This window comes from Equus quagga, chromosome 5 (assembly GCF_021613505.1).
Source record: "Equus quagga isolate Etosha38 chromosome 5, UCLA_HA_Equagga_1.0, whole genome shotgun sequence".
Taxonomy (NCBI): domain Eukaryota; kingdom Metazoa; phylum Chordata; class Mammalia; order Perissodactyla; family Equidae; genus Equus; species Equus quagga.
In genome coordinates this window covers 99908649-99926189 of record NC_060271.1, presented here as the reverse complement: position 1 = coordinate 99926189, position 17541 = coordinate 99908649, and the positions used below count along the sequence as shown (strand labels likewise).

Genomic DNA, 17541 nt, shown 5'->3' with positions numbered 1-17541 from the left:
GGACCCCTCAGTGTAGAGGCTCTGAGTGGACCTTTAGGATTTCTGTCTTGGCTGAATCAGTGCTCTGGCTGGGGCACAGGGGCAGGTGTGGGGGTACTTGGGGCTGGCATTTGCTGGAGGTAAGTGAGCCAAAGGCAACCAAAGGTCAAATTCTGAGGCAAGGTTAACCCAAAGGGTAGGTTTCTGGAAAAAAGGTGGGGAACACAAACAAGAACTGTGGGACAGAGCTGATACCAGGGGACAGGTTCCAGGGCCCGGGGACCTCCTAGTGTTGTGTGGGGTGCAAAGCCCATCTCCAAGTGTGGGGTGAGGGAGCTGTCTTAGGCTGACCTTTTGTCAGTGCTGCCAGACCCCTGGGGAGAGCTAGGGCGAGGCTGCAGGAGTCCATGCTGGCCAAGTCAAAGGTCAACAACCCATTCTGCCACTGGTGAGCAAACGCAGGCTGTCCCCGGTCGGAAGCACAAATGACTACCAAACTGGTCCACTGACAGCAGATTCCTGATGGACAATGAGATGACAGTCAGCAATAACTTCAAGAAGACTTGTATTCAAGGGGACGTGGTAGAAAGAGAATCTACATGGGATTCGGGGGCTCCAGTTTCCTCTCTAAGTTCTGCTGTTAACAGGCTGTGTGACCTCAGGTGAGTCACTGCACTTCTCTGGGCCACACCTCCTCCACCCGGGAAATGAAGGCTTGGGCTTGAGGCCTCACATGTAAATGTAGGGTAGAGATCATGAGGAGAGGAAGAGCCGCCCTGAGTGAGTCAAGGAACATTCCGGCAGGGGATGCTCAGAGTATATTCTGGTGGGATTCAGCTTCAACATCTGGGAAAGCTTCTGAAAACTCCCAATCCAGAAAATGCAATGGGGTGAGGTTGTCTGAATCTTGGTCTGCTCCCTAAGATGCTCAGATCCCACATATGTATCAAGTCTGGAAGCCAGAGGCAGAACTATCTTAAAGCTGAAGGATTTTCAGGGTCCCCGGTTGCATGGGCCCCTTCCAAGACCTTGGAGAGGCTCAAGCCTGTGTTCACATTCTTTTCCTTAAGGAGAGTATCCCTAAATGGTACACGCTTATAAAACATGGCCCTCGCTCTGCCAGGTACCCTGTGATTTGGAGCCATTATGTGGCAGGTGGAGGACACTGACAAGGACCCATCTAATCAGATGGGCAAGGCTCAGCGACAGACAGCAGGCAGCTGCACCTGTGGTGGCTTGGTGGCTTGACATGTACTTACAAAACAATACCATACACACCTATCCACTTTCACCCTCATTATCCCAGTCACTCCTCCCCACAAGCCGTTGAGATGGGCGGGACAGGTCTTATCAGCTCTGATTTAGATGACAAAACTGAGGCTCAGAGAAGCTAAGAGGCCTGCTCAAGTTTGCAAAGCTGGCTGGAGACAGAAGCAGGACTCAAACTCAGGACTTTCTTATGACCAGCCCAGCACTCTTCAGCTCCCCAGTTCAAGACAAGACACGGTCAGCCCAAAGCATAGCATAGAGAGATTCACCCCTCTGCCCCGGAGAGGCACCGAATGGCTGCCTATGGCACAAACAGCTCCATCCTGGTTCTGGGGACAAAGGAGGCACTGTGGACATAAAACACAAAACATAACTTGGAATCATAAGTGTTTTTCCATTTCCCCCTTGTTTTCTTCCTGAACTTTGCATTCCCACTCACAACAGAAGTCATTTGGATCAGCTATATTTATACTAAATATAAACAGAGATGCTCAACCCCAGTATAGTTCAGTTGGCAATAATTTCTCTACAATATCCAGTCTGCAAACAACAACTAGAGTTTTAGAGGCCCAACACACACACACACACACAAGCACACACGCACAGAAACACACACGCCTGCATGTGCACACATGTGTGACAACTCCAGTGTCTTGAAGCCACAGCTAGGTGAACAAGGGACTTCCAATCCCCACCCCAAATCTGAGCCAGATCTCTAGACTTGGTTTGGCCTAGTGAGACAACCCCACCCAGGAAACCTCAGGACCAAACCCACCTACCAAACAACAGGGAGAAAACAGCTGCAGAGTGAGTCGCCCCGATCCCTTCAGTGGCTTTATCCTAACAAGGCCACCTGGGGCCCCAGCATAACTAGTACCGGGTCTCATGGGCACTTGAGGGACTGTGCGGGCGGCCCCTCCACGGAAGGGTTTCAGAGCCAGGGAGACTGCCGAAGGAGCAGTTTGGAGGAACCATGCGGAACTTTCTGATCTCACCTCAGAAGGTGTTGTCTGTGTTCTCAATCTGGATCTCCCCAGGGGAGTGAGAGTCATTGGAGGGCACGTTTGAATGTTCCTACAACTTTCTGACTTTGAAAAGGAAGCCCCTCTCTATTATCCTGTAATTTGGCAAAATGGGCTCTCTTCTAGCCCCTTGCTGATTTATGGGCTCCAATCAAGTCCTTTTCTTTTTTCTGACGAGTGAGTCCGAATCCTTCTTAGATTATCCACAGTGGATTTTCCTCCCTCTGTCTAATCCCTGCTCATTCCCCTGGATCTTCTGCAAGTAGGTACAGTATGCGTTTTTGAGGTGTCACAACCAGGATTTAGAGTTTGTGTTGGGGGACATAGAGAGGAATTCCCACTTAATTCATTTGAAACTGCCTTTTATCGTATGGCTTATGTGGCAGCCAGCCTCCAAGATGGCCATACAATGATTTGCCTCCTGATAGTCACACCCTTGTGTATGTAGTCCCCTCCCACACCACGGGTGACCTGAGTGATCAATAGGATGTTGTAGAAATGATGGAAATGAGACTTCTGAGGCTAGGTGACAAAAGACACTGCAGCTTCTGCCTTGTGCTCTTTCTTCGATCACCTGCTCTGGCGGAAGCCAGCTGCCATGTTGTGAGAACACCCAAGCAGCCCTATGGAGAAGTCCAGGCGGTGGTGCATGGAGGCTTTCTGCTAACAGCTGGCATGAACTTGCCACCGTCCCTGTGAGAGAACCAACCTGGAAGTGGATCCTCCAGCCCCAGTCATGCTTTCAGATGACTGCAGCCCTGACTGACATCTTGATCCTGCCACCTTATGAGAGACTCAGAGCCACACCACCTGGTGAAACCACTCCGAATTCCTGGCCCACAGAAACTACGTGAGATAATAAATGCTTACTGTTGTAAGTCAAGGAGTTTTGGGGTAATTTGTTACACAGTATTAGATAAATAATACAGTCAATATTATACATCAAAGCAAAAGGGATAGAGTAGAGAGAACTGTTTGGAACTCTGACAAATTTTTCTAGTTCTGGTGGGATGCCCAGGCCTCCATGGTCCTAATGATGGGCATGTGACCACTGCTTGGCACACTGGACTCTGCGCTCCTTGGCTCCTTTCTAACTGAATCTTCTGGAAGTCTGAGTTGAATTTCTTCTCTCTCTTGCAAATAAGAGTTCTGAGTTAAGAGGATCACACACAGAGAGGCAGCAAAAAGTAGAAGGAGGAGGAGGAGAAAGATAAAGTGCTCTGTACTTCAGCCCAATTAAGGAATATAAAAGCAAACAGTTCCTAGAAACTGGACTGTGCATTTCCTTAACCGCATTTGATATGACTTCCTGTGCCCTACTCTTCTGAAGGGAGATGGAGACACCATTTGCTTCCATCAATTTACAAATAATTAGGTGAGGGTCCGACCTGGTGGCACAGTGGTTAAGTTCACATGTTCCGCTTTGGCGGCCCAGGGTTCACCAGTTCGGATCCCGAGTGCAGACATGGCACCACTTGTCAAGCCATGCTGTGGCAGGTGTCCCACATATAAAGTAGAGGAAGATGGGCATGATGTGAGCTCAGGGCCAGTCTTCCTCAGCAAAAAGAGGAGGAATGGCAGCAGATGTTAGCTCAGGGCTAATCTTCCTCAAAATAAATAAATAAATAAAATAAAAATAATTAAGTGGGTCAAACTCAGTATTGGATTTGGGACAGTAGCCTTTTTTCCTCCTATAATTAGGGAAAGGGCGGCGAAATTTGTCTACGTGTTCTACACATGGAACATAGATAGATGTGGGGGACAAAAGAGATGGAGAAAACATGGGCCTTCTCTTTCAATAACTTACAGTCTAAATAGATAATCATCTCTACTGGGAAGAAATGTCACAGTCGCTAGGGGACAGTGCACATACTGTCACAGCTTCTGAAGTCATCTGGGTAGACCTTCCAATTCGAGTCTGAAATAAACTCTGCCTATAAACTTCTATGGGAGGAGCCCCATGAAACCCACGCTTGCTGTCAACTTCTTAAATCTGTTGCCATTGTCATATTGTTTGAAATGCTGGATGTTGAAAGCCATGGTAGCATTTAGTCATTTAGGAAACTCATGGCGATGGTGAATGGTTTTGATTTTTCGTTTGTTCTTTTTACAGTATCATTTTTTTCCATTTAAAAAAACTGAGATATAATTCATGTACCATAAAATTTACCACTTAAACTGTTCAATTCTGTAGTTTTTTGTACAAGGTTGGGCAACCATCACCACTAATTCCAGAACATTTTCATCACCCCAAAAAGAACCCCTATACCTGTTAGCAGTCTATTCCCATTCGTTCTTCCCCCAGCCCCTGGCAAGCACTAAGCCACTTTCTGTCTCTATAGATTTGTCTGTTCTGGACATTTCATATAAATGGAATCATGTGATATGTAATCTTTTGTGACTGATTTCTTTCACGTAGCATAATGTTTTCCAGGTTCATCCACGTTGTAGCAGGAGTCAGTACTTCATTTCTCTTATTGCTGAATGGGATTCCATTGTGAGGGTACATTTTGTTTATCCATTCATCAGTTGATGGACATGGGTTGTTTCCAGTGAGCAGTTTTTAAGGAAGCCTGATCCATGTTGTGTTCGAAATTGTTGTAAGTGATATTTCCCGTCCCCTCTGTCCTCACCATGGAACTCCCCAGGAAGCAGGGTACTTGTCGCAGGGCAGTGAAGTAGTGAATACGCGTCTATAAGGATGAAATCAGCCCCTTGGCTCTGGATTGATCAGAGGAAGTCCCACATCATGAAGTTCCCCCCGGGCATCTTTCTTGTCATTCAGGCAATGCAGCAGTTGTCACAAGCCTACCCCAGTGAGCTTGCTGGAACTCCCAGCCCTGAGTCCCGCATAGAAAGCCCTTTGCAGCCTCCTGTTTCCAAGCTTAGTGAGCGCCCATGTGCTTTTACCCAGTCATTTGCTGCAAATGACTAGCCTGTCTCAGCCTAGAGATGAAGTAGATGACCATTCTTGACTGGCCACGTGTCGGGGGAGGCAGAGTTGTGTGTGAGCAGGAGAGCAAAGACCGTGACCGGGAAGGAGTCCCTTTAAGTGAAACCACATTATGCATTCAGTCAGCCAGTCACTCTGTAAGTATTCAGCCCTTCTGTGGTCCTGGCCCTGAACCAGGCACTGTGGGGTGTCACACATCACTTCCTCTTGAAGACCTTGTGGCCCAGATAGGGAAGCTGTGAAATATCACAGTAGCTGAGGACTGGAAAGTCCCAACTTCTATAATATGGACAGGAAAGTTGCCTTGCACACAGAAGATGATCGAATATTATGGCAGCAAGAACAAAAGTCTGAATGCTTGAAGGCGAAAATAACTGCACATAAGAGAAGTGGAAAGAAATTCCACCTCTGGTTCATTTACCAGGAATTTAATAAGAAACTAGGAAAGCTGGGTGTGCCAGTTACTAAGCTATTACCTCTCAGTTCCAATCCAGCCTTTATACTCCACTTTGTGATGCTGGCTGTGCTCCATACAAACACTTTTCTCCTTTGCCATTTGCTCCCTGACAAGCTCCACCGGCAGTGGGTAATCATGGGAGCCTGCGAGGCTGGAGTAGGGACACGTGGTTTGCTCCTTCCAGTTTGCCACCTGTTCCTGACAGCGGCACCCCAGCAACGCATCTTCTCCTGGCAGTGGCTGTTCCTTCCAGGGAGCAGCAGAATCACCTTCATTGCACCCCCTCAGAGACACCAGCAGGGTTTGGGCAGCAGCCCCTCCTCAGAGGCTAAGTTCCAGCTCCCCAGGAGCCCCTCCAAGTTCTAAGTTTAGTAATTCCAACCTCTCTCCTTTGTTTCCTCAGCCCCAGGTATGGCAGGTGCTTCTGACAGCTGCTATATCTGTGATAAGTTGGTATTCTCTTTTTGCCTTGTCAGATACCTCGTTACAACTAGTTACAACTAGTTAATAAAGTTATTTATTTTGAACTATCTGTTAAAATAAATGAAGTGGTTTCCATCTGCTGATGACCTCTGAATCCTGACTGATGGTGTGGATCCAGACAAGCTGAGACTGATGTCATTGTCCAAGGGTGACCACTCCTGAAGGAATATCCTACTTTGGCCAGGAGGTGGAAGGAAGTCCACACCCTGCAGGAGAGGACTCCAGCCGTGCCGTGTGAGCAGCGTGAAGAAGACTCCACGAGGAGACACATTCAATTTCATAGATATAAATCTTAGGAAGGAATAAGTCTTGAATGAACTCTGCGGGGACATGGTATGGCCCACGGCAGCACCTCGGCATACATATCCTGTTCATGTGTGGATAATACTTCAGATTCCCAGAAGTCATATGGGAAGTCTGTGCCCATAAGTCTATTTCTTGTAGTGTCAATAGGTGAGAGTGCCTGGTAGAGCCCTTTACTTAGTCTTCTAGCATTTTTTTCAAAAGATTCTATTTCTGACGTATAGCCTGTAGCAAGGGTCTTTAGACAAAGTGAAGGGATAGCAGAAACCCCTTGCTAATGACAAAACTGAATGTCTGGTTAATTTACTCTGGTAACCAATAACACCAGAATGAAGGTGAGTATAATCCTCTATTGGGTGTAATACATAACCATTCTGGGGTAAGCGTGTATCATGGTCTTTGAGGACATTGGCAAACCTCAAGGTCCTTCTAATCCACCCAGTAAAGTGTGTATTACCATTGCTCCTGGTTGGCAAGAGTATTTTATATACAGGAAAAAATCATAAAAATCAGTTCGTTGAGAGTTACTGTGTCTATGCACCTGAACACGAGTCTGCTGCTTTCCATCCTGAAAGGTGAACAACCACTGAGGTAACACTTTGCCTGTTCATCACTGGCCCAGGAGAGCTGAGCTGCTCTTTTTTGTTGACAGTTCTTCCCATATTATGAACCTCATAAACACAACAGCTAGGCCAATCTTCCTCATCCAAAAAAAAGGTTGGGGCCGGCCCCGTGGCCAAGTGGTTAAGTTTGCATGCTCCACTTCGGAGGCCCAGGGTTTTGCCAGTTTGGATTCTGGGCGCAGACATGGCACCGCTCGTCAGGCCAAGCTGAGAAGGCATCCCACACAGCACAACCAGAAGGACCTTCAGCTAGAATATACCACTATTACTGGGGGGCCTTGGGGAGAAGAAGAGAAAGAAAAAAAAAAAAGAAGATTGTCAACAGATGTTAGCTCAGGTGCCAATCTTTAAAAAAAAACGTTTTGGCATTTGAGGCCTTGATCCTGGACAGACTGCCTCTCAGGGCTACCTAAGTCCTAGAGAGCTACCCTCCTCTGCACCTGTGCCTTTGATATACAAACCAACCAGTCCAGGGCCCATACCCCAGCCATCTCCTTTATCAAACTCCCACACACCAAGCCAATATTTCCCCTCACCTGAGTCATCCCAGGACCAGGTACCAGACAGCTAGGGATCACCCCTGAGGCCCGGAGCTCACCAAGATTATTCAAACTCTCCAATCCTAAGCTTCTCAACACACCTACTCTGTCTCACCCATTCCTTCCTGTGAAAACCCTAATTAGGCTCTGGGCCATGCTCCCCTCTTCTGTCTCCTGATCAGCCCTGGTGCTTCCCCCTGTGGCCCTCTATAGCATGACTTGCCTCCTGTTTCTAGGGATCTGTGAGTACAGACTTCTCCTCATGACAATCATTTCCATGTCTGCACGGCTTACCACACCTGATTAAAACAAATCCTTGGTACGTTTTTAGAACAGACTGCTAATTGTGAGCTCAATACCTATTTGCATTTTTTTTCCTTCTCTTAAGATCCCTGTAATGAGTACAAATGACAAATTCCTATAATCTGTTAACCCAGCTTTCCCCAAAGAAGCCAACCAGATATATTGTAGCCAGATATACAAGGCTATAATTACACACAGATCATCGTAAATGGCCAATTAGTTTTCCTCTGTGTGGAGGGGCGAAGGTTTTTCTCATTTACAGATGCACAAACAAGAAGCACAATCTTCAGTGCTAACATCGGCCCTGGGTCAGACACAAATACGGACACTGACACATGTGTACAGGAAAAAACAGAAATAAACCTCTGCAGGTAAACAACTCTGAGAGTGCCGAGCTGGACAGGCAGAAAGCTGTGGTCACTACTTTCTCCCCATGGAGAGCTTTCCTGGTTCCATCCCGTGGAATTCCTTAAACGAAGAAATGTTGACAGATGCCTGCTGTGGACAGAAAGAGCCCAGGTCTCTACTTCACCGGTGGAAGTTTTCACAGACTCTCCAGGACAAGCAGCGGTTCCACATCTACCCAGGCTGCCGGCCTTTGAGCTGAAGGACGTGCTTTCTGCCTCCAACCTCATCTGCCAGGCCTTTTCTCCAGTCAGCGTTTCTGGGGCCCAGACCAGGCCTTTCCAACTCTCTTCTGAAGGACAGTAACTAGTTCCTACCAGTTTCCAACAGTCATACAGGCAGACTTGACTTAGAAAGCCACATTTTCTGTTTCTAATTTTGAGAAGACAAACATATCTTATCCATAGCAGACAGATAGGTATGACCATCAGACTTCGATGCATAAAAGCTCTGAAAATGAGCCAAATTTGCCATATTCTGGCGAAAATTCACTGGTTGGTGAAGCAACCCTGAGACAAGAAGGCCATGAAGGCACAAAGGATCTCAAAATTATGTTTTCTGTGAAGTTCTTGATCTAGGGGCTGCTCTCTACTTTAGGAAGTCCTTGTGAGGGAATGCGACCTCCCAAAAGAAATTGTTAAAGTAACAATAACAACCAATTGTTCATCAAATAAAGTGATATTCCTCAGAGAGTCAGCTGATCCTCCGCTGGGCCTGTTAGGACCCATTCTCAGATGATATTACAAGGTCTCACAAACATGTCTGCCTTATTTCCAAGTTTTTTATTATTCTCCCTGAACAAAGTTTCCTTTCTGGAAAGTCGAAACAACCACCACAAGTAAAAGCAACTTTGAGTGCTGGATTTCCTGATTCCTAAGAAATGAGAAAATATGATCAGATAATTTAAAAACATAGTCAGATGCTAAAAGTGTTCATAGGCTTGGAGTTCAAAATTCCATTTCTAAAAACCTATTCTGCAGAAGTATTCAGAGCTGCATGCACCTAAAGCTTCATGCCCAAAGATGTGCATCCCGGTGCCTTTGATCACAGTGAAGAGCTGGAAACAGTCTGAAGAGTTCACTAATGATGACGGTAGGAAGCTTCAACTCCTTCAAGAGGCTGCAAATTTATCCTTACTCCAGTCCTTACTGACTATAAGCCTTTACTCCTGATCTGTACACTTAGGACTAACAATGCTCGTGACTGGATTACCCAGTAGGCAGATGTGTTTAGGCCCTAGTAAAGCAGGGGCACCAGAGAAAATGCTTTTGAAAGAATCTAGCGCTTGATGTAGAGGAAAAAAACACCAAAATAGTCTGAACAGGAAACTTACACTTTCTTATACTTATTTTATCTTTGGGGTTTTTTTTCATTTGTTTTTTTCCTTTTTTCTCCCAAAGCCCTCCAGTACATAGTTGAAAATTTTTTTTTTTTAGTTGTGGGTGCTTCTAGTTGTGGCATGTGGGACGTTGCCTCAGCATGGCCTGGTGAGCGGTACCGTGTCTGTGCCCAGGATTCAAACTGGCAAAACCCTGGGCCGCTGAAGCAGAGCACACAAACTTAACCACTCGGCCACGGGGGCAGCCCCTTATCTTTTGTTTGTATATATTTATTTATTTATTTATTTATTTATTTATTTTGAGGAAGATTAGCCCTGAGCTAACATCTGCCACTAATCCTCCTCTTTTTGCTGAGGAAGACTGGCCCTGAGCTCACATCCGTGCCCATCTTGCTCTACTTTATATGTGGGATGCCTACCACAGCGTGGCTTTTGCCAAGCAGTGCCATGTCTGCACCCGGTATCCGAACTGGCGAACCCCAGGCCCCTGAAGTGGAACGTGTGCACTTAACCACTGTGCCACCAGGCCGGCCCCCTATCTATTGTTTTTTAGTTTATAAACAGTATAGTGGTACCATGATCTTGTTGGGGAGGAAAAACTTTCCATCTACCTTCTTAGGTTCATACTTTGGGGGCTTGCAAATTAAACTGACAAGACAAATTAGCAAGAGAAAACATGGATTTTAATCACGTATGTATGGGAGTTCACAAAGAAATGTGATCCAAAGGGGCAGTTAGAATTTGGGGTATATATACCATCTTAGGAGAGAAAGGGAAAAGGGAGGAGAAGAGGTGTGGGAAAGACAAATGGGCCCTGCAGAGAGTGGATGGGAGATATGACAGTTTTGTGACAATGTCTGCTTGGGCATGGTGCCGACTTCTCCTCTCTGAAGATTAGAGTTGGTGGTGCCGACTTCTCCTCTCTGAAGATTAGAGTTGCTCCTGGGAGGGGATTTATGACAATAGAGTTCTTTGAGGAGGCTCTACTTTTAGGCAGATAAAGGATTTCAGGAACTCAAAATATTTCCATTCCAGCTCAAAATACTTTTTATACCATAGTCACAGAGGCTTAAAAGAGAACCACTTCAATCTCCTCATACTTAGGGTACGAGAAAGTTCTTAGTAACCATGAGTACTCTTAGTGACCACGAGTACTCTTTGCCGCTGACTGGATGTTACAGGGATTAGCTACTTGAGAATCTGGGAATGAGGGAACTCAGCTTGCTCCAGATGCTGAACTGTAAACCCTATGACTGATGGATCAGAGAACAGATAGGCAAAGCCAACGAAAGAGGCTCTGGGGCCAGCAGAACTTGACTGCAACCTGATTAAATATGTCAACATATCTAAAGAAAAAATGAGTCATCGTTTGGAAGGAGGGCTGACTTTCCCCTCCCAGGAAGTTCCTCTGCTCCCCAACTGGTTGCCTTTATAGCAGACCTCCCGCAACTGTTCATGAGTTTGAACTGGAATGAAAATGAACAACACCTGCATTTATTGACCACCAGATGCGAGACCTTGTGCTAAAGGTCATTAGTATATTATTTTACTTGAGTCTCACAATAGCCTGAAGCCAGTATTATTATCTCATTTAATAAATGTTTAGAGAGACCACTGTGTTGCCCACATGATAGTTCAAGCCGTCAGGTGGCAGAGCTAAGACCAGACCAGAATCTAAGCTCCTGTCCTCCAGGTTGCCGTCGTCCAGGCTCCATTCAGGGATCCTTCTCCTGGATCTTGAGCGGTCTGCTCAGGTTGTCCCTCCCCAAACTTGTACTCATTTTGCCAGTGAACCAAAGAAGTGGGAAATAAACCCCGCTCTCCTGCCTCCAATGTGGGTGACCCACAAGAACAGATGTCTTGCAGGGTCTTCAGCCTCCAAGATGGCTAAAACCTAGGAGGTGTCAAAGCCCAGCACCACCGTGGAGGAGAAGTGGAGTCCCTCTGTGAGCCCTGATTCTGCAAACAACCACCTGGGTGATGGGGAGAAGTCACTAAGCCTCTCTGGACCTAATTTTCTCATTTTGAAATGAGAGCAGTAGACCAGATCTCGTCTCAGCACTGCCCTCCTGGGATTCTGTAGTGCAATAAAAAGGGTAAAAGCCTCGATAGGGATACAGGTTGCAAGGAGAGAGGCTGGGTCCTCATGAGAGCGTTTCCAATTGCAGCGATGGAGCTATTTTTAGATTTGATCTGGTTTCTCATGCATGTTGCATGTTGCAGGATGGTTTTCTGGGTCAACCTTTCTCAAATAGACTGTCATCTAATCCATGGCCAGGACATTTGCCCCAAGAGAGTAGCAACTTTTCCCACACTAGCATTGACCGTTTGGAGATCACTTTGCCCCCATTATATGACTGGCCTTCAAAGAACTGGGATGTGGCGGCTCCACGTGTCTTTGGTTTGAAAAGGGGGATCCTGTAGGGAGTGGCTCTAGTCTGTCATATGTGGAGTTTCTTCTCTATTTTTTTACTCATGCTTTTATTCAGTAATTTGTTTTTCTGGTGTGCCTACTATGCGCTAGAAACTTAGAATACAATGGTGAGCAAAAAGAGAGAGGACTCCTACCGCCAAGAAGCTTACACTGGGGGAGAAGACATTAATTAAATAATCATACAAATTTTCATTGCAACTAAACAAGTACTACAAAGGAAAAGTACAGGATGCCTTGAGAGCCTAAAATTGGGAGATCAGAGAAGGCTTCCTTAGGGAGGTGCTATTTTAACAATTCTGTAGGATGAGCATAATTAAATAGAGGTGTCAAGGGAGGGGAAAAGTATTCCTGCAAGAGGAAAGAGCATGGGCACAGGTCTGTGAAAGGAGGAATCAAGAAACCAGAAGAAAGTCAGTGTAGTAGAGCACAGAGATCAAGGGGGCAACAGAGAGAAAAAACTTTTCCTCTACCCTCTTAGGTTCAGTACTGGAGCCTGTGAATTAAACTAACAAAAGACAGATTAACTGGAAAAAATTATTCATATGCGTATGGGAGCTTACAAAAGAAGTAGCTCGATAAATGATTTAAGTTAGAGGCTTATATATCTAATTTAGTAGGGAAAAGGGGTTGGAGAAAAAAGGCCTCTATAGGAAGAAGCAGTGGGTTTTTTAAGAAAAGACAAATGGATTTCTAGAAGAACAAATGGGAGATAAGAAAGTTTGTGATAATGCTTTTCATGTAGGTTCAAGTGGTCTTTCTCTCTTTTTCATGATCATAAAACCCCCAGAGAGAGGCTTTACGGTAGGTTTACTCCTGGTCTCCTTCCCAGAATAAAAGCCACCCTGAGGGGGGATTTTGTGGCAGCCTCAATTCCCAGCAGTCTCAGCTTTTAGTCAGATGAGGGAAGCTCCAAGAAGGCTTCTTTCTGCATCTGTTGAATCCCAAATGCCTTCATCTTAAAATAATCTTCATACCAACTCTGGGATTCTAAATGTGTCCCCACAGGGCACTGACAAAAGGCGATGCCAGAGAGGCAGCAGGGGCTAGATGACACATAACACAGTACGCTGTTTAGCTTCATCCTTTCCCTCAGAATAATGGAAAGAATTGGAGGGTTTGAAGCAGAGAACTACAGGCTTAGATTAGCATTGGTTGCACTTGGGGAGCATTTGAGAACTCCAGAGCTGATGGGGAACAGGCTGGAAGTACCAGTTTGGAACTCAGAGGAGAGCTCTGAAGATCTTTGTATGAGTCATCTACGTGTAGATGGTAATTATAGACCAGTGTGTGGATGAGTTCGCCTAAGGAGAGAATATATAGGAAAATAATGTTCCTTCCCACCCACCTGTAAATTAAGAAAAGAAAGAAAAGAAAAGGAAAAAGTTGTCGGGGAGGAAGCCAGCCTGCAGGAAAGCCACCCGTGTCTAGGTCTGCAGACAGGACCTCTGTGAGCCTGTAAACATGTTATTCCTATTACTTCATTGCAACCCCAACCTTGGAGCTGTCTTTTCATCTGACAAATGGGACTAAAAATCTCTGCTTCAGCTGCTTTAAAAGAACTGATGACACTCAAGTGGATATGAAAATTCTTCAAAAATACAAAGTATTATAATATTGTTATAGTTGCTGTTACTATTCATGTTATTATCACATTGTTGTTGGCTGAGAAGAGCAGGAAATGAAGCAGAGGAAAATAACATTTATTGTAAGCTTACTAATAGACCACACTATGCCAGCCAATTTGCATTATTAATCCTCGCTACAACCATAACGAAGTGGGTGCCATAACCCCATTTTACAGATGAGAAACTGAACTGAGGCTCAGCGAGGTAAAGAGATTGCCTTCTAAAGTCTCACAGCCAGGACATGACAGAACTGAATGCACACTCACGTCTCACACCAAGGCCCATGCTGTTCCTTTTAAAAACATTATTTCTCCCTTACTGTGCAACCCCACACACGCACGCACGCACACACACACGCACAGATTTTTTCAGCTCAAACAGTGCAACACAGTATCAAAGGAAATAATTGAATTTCAGCAGTCATAAAGGTCTGGCCTGGACTGCTCCTCCTCCTCCAGAGTGGTGAGGCCGCTGTGCTGACAGCGGGAAATGAGGGGGAACTTCAGCCTGGCTCCCCACTGCTCTGCTGCTGGGCACGCAGTTTGGCAAACAGTATCACGTTATTTACTTACTCATATATGTCATCACAGACTTTTCACAGGAAGGATGGGTAGCTGTTTATCTAAAGAGCTAGAAATTGATAAAATTGCCATCTCTGAGCCATGTAGAGCAAATCCTATTCCATCAAAGATATTCCCAAGCCTCAGCCAACCAAGTTTTCTACCTTTCAACCATTTTTCTTATAGTGTAGGAACAACTCACAACAGGACAGCAAGGGAAAACCTCTGACAGTGTAGGGGTGTAGTTATTTGGCTACGTACAGAGAGCCGCAAACACGATGGAGGATGCACACGTAGAGATATAGACATACATATACACATGCGTTCAGCTCTAGCTCCTGCCCTCAAGGAGCTTACACCCCACATATCATATGACAACAATCCTACCTGGCATGGCAAGTGAGAAATAGATGCTCCTGCTTCAGAGGCAGGTCAGAGAGGTCACCGTGACTGGGGCTGTTGAAGACAAATTCACAGGAGAGGAGCTGCTTGAGCTTTGGGGAAAAGGCAGCGTTCAGATGGGTGCATAGGAGAGCATTCCAGGCAGAGGGAACCACATGTACAAGGGCACAGAGTTTGGAACTAAGAAAGTCAGGTTTAGGAATAGAGACAGGACCTGCCTGCGAGGAACAGGAGTGCATGTTGGGAACAATGGCTGGACGTGTCATTTAGGGGCATATAATGGATGGCATTGATTACTGCGTCAACTTCACCCAGGGCTTCTCAACCTCGACACTGTTGACATTCTGGACCAGATGGTTCTTTCTGTGTGGGGGCTGGGGGTAGGGAGGATGAGAACCTCTGTGTACTGTAGGACAGTTAGTAGCATTCCTGGTTTCTCCCTACTAGGTGCCAGTAGTACCCTCACCCCAGTAGTTCCTTCCCCTCAGTTGTGACACGAAAAATGTCCTCAGACATTGCCAAAAGTCCCCTGGGAGACCAAATCACTCACTGGGTTGAGAACTGCTGGGTTAAGGTATTGTGATAGTGTGCTGTGAATTTTCTCAGGGTCGACAGCTGCTTCCATACACCATCAGGGCTCCCGCGCTCCTGGCCCTATTATGGTAACCTGCAGTCCATAGAGAATCCATCCTCCTACTGGACTCCAGGTTCCAGTTGTGGGTGGTGTCCTTCTTCACCAGCCCCTACTTCAACATGCCTGGAGAATTCCACCAGCGAAGAAAGAACAGGTAAAATGCAGCAAGCCAAGAGTTAACAAGGGTGGCCTGGCGTCCGAGTGGAGATGAAACACCTAAAACAAAAATATTAAATAAAAGCACATGGAAAGCTCTGAAGCAATTTAATATTAACATCAAACCTCACACCCGTTAGGATGGCTACTATCAAAAAAAACAGAAAACAACAAGTGTTGACACGGATGTGGAGAAATTGGAACACTTGTGCACTGTTGGTAGGAATGTAAAACGGTACAGCCACTGTGGACGCTTCTCAAAAAATTAAAACTAGAGGGGTTGGCCCCGTGGCTGAGTGGTTAAGTTTGCGCGCTCCGCTGCAGGCGGCCCAGTGTTTCGTTGGTTCGAATCCTGGGCGCGAACATGGCACTGCTCGTCAAACCACACTGAGGCGGCATCCCACATGCCACATCTAGAAGTACCCACAACGAAGAATATACAACTATGTACTGGGAGGCTTTGGGGAGAAAAAGGAAAAAATAAAATCTTTAAAAAAAAAAAAATTAAAACTAGAACTACCATATGACCCAGCAATTCCACTGCTGGGTATATACCCAAAAGAGTGGAAAGCAGGGTCTCAAATAAATATTTGTACACCCATGTTCACAGGAGCATCATTCACAATAGCTCAAACGTGGAAGCAACCCGTGTGTCCATTGACCAATGAATGGATAAGCAAAATATGGTGTATATATACAATGGAATATTATTCAGCCTTACAAAAGGAAGGAAATTCTGATATATGCTACAACATAGATGAACCTTGAGGACGTTATGCTAAGTGACATCAGCCAGTCATAAAAAGACAGATACTGTATGATTGCACTTATATGAGTTACTTAGAGTAGTCAGAATCAGAGATAGAAAGTAGAATGGTGGTTGCCAGGGGCTGGGGAGATGGGGAACAGAAAGTTATTTTTTAATGCATATAGAGTTTGAGTTCGACAAGATGAAAAGAGTTCTGGAGTTGCATGGGGGTGATGGTTGCACAACAGTGTGAATGTATTTAATGCCACTGAACTATACACTTAAAAATGGTGAAGATGGAAAATTTTATGTTTTGTATATTTTACCACAATAAAAAAAAGTGAAAGGGGCCGGCCTCGTGGCCGAGTGGTTAAGTTCAGGCATTCCACTTCGGCAGCCCAGGGTTTTGCCGGTTCGGATCCTGGGCAAGGACATGGCACTGCTCATCAAGCCATGCTGAGGCAGCATCCCACATGCCACAACTAGAAGGACCCACAACTAAAAATACATGACTATGTACCAGGGGGCTTTGGGGAGAAAAAGGAAAAATAAAATCTTTAAAAAAAAAACCTAAAAAAAATTTAACATCAAGAATGATGGGAAAATGTTCTATTTCCTTCTGAACATTGAGCCCATTAGCAATAAAACATCACACTGTGATTGTCCCAGAGTTGGGCAGTGAAAGTCTATCCAATTAGACCCGGCCTCAAGCCCACTCGAGCCCCTGATGAACACCAGCTGGGATGTTCAGAGGCCGATGTATTGTTTTCTTGCCCTCTGTGACAGGCAGGTTGTTGATATAAGAACTCTGTGAAAATGTTTATGATTATTCTGGCTTTTCTTAACTGGGGATTCTAGAACCACACCTCTCCTCGGGGACTTTTACATGGGCGGTGGAATGTCAAGAGCAGTGCTAGAACAGAGCTTCTGTGCAGCCGAGTGACCTCTTGGAGCTCAGCTTCCCACCTCCTGCAGCTCTTTATGCAACCTGTCACCTTCCTGTTTTGTCTGGAAAGAAAAGCTTGTGAAATACCCAGGGTGGAGCCTAGGAAACTAAAAAATTTCTTTCTATTACTGCTAGAATGAATATTTGAAAAGCTAAACCTCCATTATAATGATAGCTAGTGTTTATGGAGTATTTACTGTCCTTACAGGGGTTATGAGCCCAGCGTGAGGAAGCTGAGGCTTGGAGTTGGTGGGTGGCCTGCCAAGGACACACGGACAGTAACGCGTACCCTGAGGATTTGAACCCAGTTCTGCCTGTCTCCTGAACGCCCTTAACTTTGACGCTACATCAGTATTGAGCA

General features: G+C 45.6%; 1 long non-coding RNA gene across 3 annotated transcripts in view; it reads right to left on the bottom strand.

The window, feature by feature from the left end:
* LOC124239055 (uncharacterized) overlaps positions 1-17541 on the bottom strand; it is a 35296-nt gene that overhangs the window by 1818 nt on the left and 15937 nt on the right. For 2 of the 3 annotated variants that reach the window (XR_006888507.1, XR_006888508.1), the window contains exons 2-3: positions 15247-15546; positions 331-498 (exon numbers count right to left, since the gene is read on the bottom strand). This is a non-coding gene — a long non-coding RNA (uncharacterized LOC124239055). Of the gene's footprint in view, positions 1-330; positions 499-14687; positions 14751-15246; positions 15547-17541 lie in introns of those variants that run through there. The other variant, XR_006888506.1, reaches the window with a different exon arrangement.